The sequence below is a fragment of the Mustela erminea genome, chromosome 7 (assembly GCF_009829155.1).
Source record: "Mustela erminea isolate mMusErm1 chromosome 7, mMusErm1.Pri, whole genome shotgun sequence".
NCBI classification, from domain to species: Eukaryota; Metazoa; Chordata; class Mammalia; order Carnivora; family Mustelidae; genus Mustela; species Mustela erminea.
In genome coordinates this window covers 49,374,542-49,378,999 of record NC_045620.1, presented here as the reverse complement: position 1 = coordinate 49,378,999, position 4,458 = coordinate 49,374,542, and the positions used below count along the sequence as shown (strand labels likewise).

Here is a 4,458-nt window from a genome sequence, read left to right as displayed (position 1 = left end):
AGGTACATATTTGCTGGGCAGTCACAGCTCCTGCTGTATGCTTTAAGGGATGTGCCCTTTCCATACCCAAGCAGAAGTTTAGTTGGGTACCCTGTTGCTCATTTCCTCTGTCCCATGGTGGTGACCTTCAGTGTGAATTCACCCTCCCAGTTCTGATATTACTTCTACTCAGCTCTCAGTGGAATTTAGCTTATCCTGGCCTCCTCAGAAAACAGAGCCTGAGACATATAGAGTATGTGCTCACCTTTTATTGTGAGTGCGATCCTTAGGAAGTGAGGGAATTGGGGGAGGTGAGGCAGGAAGAGCGGGGAGGGAATAGGAGGTATGCCAGCTGATTCCTGGGTGTGCCTGGCACGTTCAGAGAGGCCTTAAGAAGTTTCTGTGCCTCTTCATTCTTGACTTTGGAGAAGGATAGGAGAAGAATGTACCTGTACCTTCCATCCTCCATGGGTAAAAGTCCCCCTGCCCAGCCCTGACCAACGCCCACCCCCCCCCATGCATTATCCCTCCAGACTTTCAAAGAACCATGTGTGATTCAGATGCCCTAATGCTTCATCGACAACTGGGAAATCCTGGAGTGAGTTTAGAGGGGCAAGTTGTGGGTGGAGGGGTGCTGTCCCTTTGTGTTCCCAGGCAAGGAAGGGACAGAAGCCATTGGTGCAGCCTGCAGCAGCTATGGCAGCAGGGACCCAGCTCTAGACACAGGTTTCCATAGGCTGGGACCAGTTCCTGAGATGGGGACTAGAGGGGGATGATCTGGCTCAGCGTTGTTTTGACACAAGGCTTCGTAAAGACAACACTGAGCACAAGTTGGGAAGTAGTCAACCCACATGATGGAATATACTACTAAAAATCTATCATTAATGGACATGGTAAACAGAAACATCATTCAGATCTAGTTAATATGGTCCTGGTATGAACTTGACCGATCCTTGAACATGGAGTTACTGGAACTGTGAGTGTAGGACAGTCAAGAGAAGTGTCTTCACTGTGGCCCTTTTATTTTTATTTTTTCATTTCTTCCATTTATTAAATAATAATTGAACAATATAATTGTATATATTTGAAGTGATCACGGTGGTCCTTCTATCGCTCTGTTTCTGGGAAGTCCATGGGCTGCAATACCTCACAGGGTCTGTTTCCACTGTATCTGAGATGAGGGATGAGTTGTGAGAACACGAACACACAACCTACACATGCACACACACTCACACATTCTTACTTATACTCTCACACACTCATACACACGCACACAGGAGAGTTAGATTGAATTCCTTATTTAATTAGCCAGCAAACAATGTTTTATCAGAGTTAAGGGAGCCGTAGGATAGAGGATGGAGTGCTGCATAACTCCATGTAACGTTCCTTGGACCTGGCCTCTCCGGGCATTTAGCTGCAGGTGATTATCCAGTCTTGGTGAGGTCTTGCCAGATCTGGACAGCCCAGTTCCTTTTCTTTTTGTATATTTTGATCTTGACATAATTTCGGACTTAGAGAAAAGTTGCAGGTTTAGGATAATTAACTCATAATAAACCCCTTTACCCTCATTTACCATTGTTGACATTTGCCACACCATTTTCTGTGTGCATATCTAATGTTATTTTTTTTCTGACCTACTTGAGCAAAAGTTGGAATCATTGTGACTTTTACTCCCAAACATTCTGTATATGTTCCCAAGAGCAAGAGCATATACATTCTTATTCACAGTATAATTATCAAAATTCAGTAATAAAATTTTTTATTGAAGTATAATTAATGTACAGTGTTTTATTAGTCTCAGGTATACAATATAATGATTCAACAATTCTATACATTGTTCATCAAGTGCTCATCAAGATAAGTGTATTCTTAATTCCTTTTATTTAAGTTTACCCCACCTGGCATTGTGCACTAACATGGGTGAGGAAGAGGAGCTGCTAAGGATTGCCAGAAAGCTGGCAAAGATGGCCAGGAAGAACATGGAATGGGCCCTTGATTTTCTGAAGAAGCTGAGAAGCTATCAGATGTCTATCTAGCTACTCCAGACAATAAGTATTGGAGTCACCATTAATGAAATCTGCAAGTTCTGGTCAAAGAGGTAGTGTCTGTGGCCAAAGTCCTCATCAAAAACTGGAAGCAGCTGCTATACTCACCTGGGCCCCCCAAAGGAGAAAAAAGAGAGGAAAGGAAAGGGAAAAAGGGCTTGACTGTTCTGACTGGAAGTCAGAGGCAGGACTTTCTCCACCAAGGAAAAAAATAAGGTAGGAGTCTAAAGACAGAAGAGACTCTGTGGACTCCAAGACTTCAGCTGCCTTCTTTCCAAAAAGGCCATTGGCAGAAAGATCAAAGAGTAGCAACAAAAAGCAGAGAGTCCCAAAACCCCCAGCAGTCCCTCAAACCCTTCCCTCCCATCTTCTTCCTGATGCTCTGCTATCTCACAGGGGACTCTGTGTGGGACAAATGTGTGGAGATGCTCTCAGCAGCCTTGAAGACCAATGATGACTACAAGGACTATAGAGGTGACTGTGACAAGATGGTGTCGGAAATCAAAGATGATACCTACCAGGAGCTCAAGAGCATGGACATGAAGTACTAGAACTTGGTACATGGTTGAATCAGCAACCTCAAGGACCTAGGAACCCTAGCCTGAGGAGGAATGTGCTCAGGGAGGCCATCTCTGCTGGACTCATTGCCAAAAGTATGGCAGAGGAAATGGTCACTGATGAATTGAGGGAACTGAGGCATGCCATGACCCAAAAGGTTACCTGTTAGCACCAGATAACCAAGATCGGCAGCACCACCACTGACTTCTTCCAGTGCAGCATATACAAGAAGCACAGTACCTAAAACCAGGTGCAGTTCATGCAGTACTGATGAGCCCATGACTACTTTTGTCTTATGCAATGAATGTGGCAATCACTGGAATTTCTGTTGATAGAAATGCCAGGCAGGAGTTAAGTGAACAAAGTGAGAAGAACAAAGATAAAACACAAAGGCATTGTAGCTAGAGGAAAAATAAAAATTAAATTGAAGAAAAAAATTCCCTGTATTTTACTCATCCTCCTACCTACCTCCCCTTTGGCAGCCACCAATTTGTTGTCTGTATTTAAGAGTCTGCTTTACTATTCATCTATTTTTTTTCTTTGTTTGTTTAGTTTTTTAATTTCCACATATAAGTGAAATAATGTGCTATTTTTCTTTCTCTGACTTATTTCACTTAGCATTATAGCCTGTAGGTCCCTCCATATTATTGCAAATGTCAAGAGCTCATTCTTTTTATTGTTGAATAATATTCCATAATATTTATAGATATCACATCTTCTTTATCCATTCATTGGTCAGTGGACATATGGGTGCTTACATATCTTGGCTGTTGTAACAATGCTACAATAAACATAGAGGTGTATATATCTTTTCAAATTAGTGTTTTTGTTTTCTTTGAGAAAATACCCAGTGGTACAGTAATTCTAATTTTAAATTATAATTTTTTGAGGAAATTCCATCTCTTTTCCTCAGTGGCTGCAGTAGTTAACATTTCCCACCAAGAGTGTAAGAGGGTTCCTCTTTCTCTGCATCCTTGTCAACACTTGATTTTCTTTGGAAACATGTCTATTCATATTCTCTGTCAATTTTTTTCTTCTGTCCATTTTTAATCAGATTATTTGTATTTTTTTTGGTTTTGAGTTATTTAAGTTTTTAAATAGATTTTGGATATTCATCTCATAATGAATGTATCGTTTGAATATATCTTCTTCTATTCAGAAGGTGCCTTTTCTTGTTTTGTTGATGGTTTCCTTCTCTGTGCAAAAGTTTTTCTTTTGGTATAGTCCCAGAGTTTAATTTTGCTTTTGTTTCTTTTACCTGAGGAGACATATCTAGAAAAATGTTTCTACTGCCAATCTCAAAGAAATTACTACCCATCTTTTCTTGTAGGAATTTTATGGTTTCTCTATCTCACATTTAGGTCTTTAATCCATTTTGAGTTTATTTTTGTGTCTGGTATAAGAAAGTGGTCCAGTTTCATTCTTTTACATGTAGCTGTCCAATTTTTCCAGCAACATTTATTGAGGAGACCTTTATCCCCCTTGTATATTCATGCTTCCTTTGCCATAGATTAATTGGCCATAAATACATGGGTTTACTGGCACAAAATAGACATTCAGATCAATAGAAAATTTAAAAAAATTAATACTATTATCTAGTAAAGCCAATGTCTTGGACTATGCTCATTATCAGTCTTTCTCCTCCACCTAGATCCAAGCATGAGGGGCATGTTGTGGTCACTTGTCCTTTGCTGTCTATTTTCCTCTAGATTAGTTTCTCAGTCTTTGTCTTTCATCACTTTGACATTTTTGAGGAGAACAGTCCATTTATTTAAACAATATCCTTATGTTTAGATCACATGTGAGTCAGGGACATCCGGGAAGCCCAGCAAATCAGGAAGGACAGCCCAATGGGTGTAGCATCCACCAGGAGATT

The 4,458-nt window shown here is 40.5% G+C and overlaps 1 pseudogene; it reads left to right on the top strand.

Moving 5' to 3' along the window:
* The first annotated feature begins 1,862 nt into the window (after window positions 1-1,862).
* Window positions 1,863-2,979, top strand: LOC116596503 (annotated as a pseudogene).
* The last annotated feature ends 1,479 nt before the right edge of the window (window positions 2,980-4,458 follow it).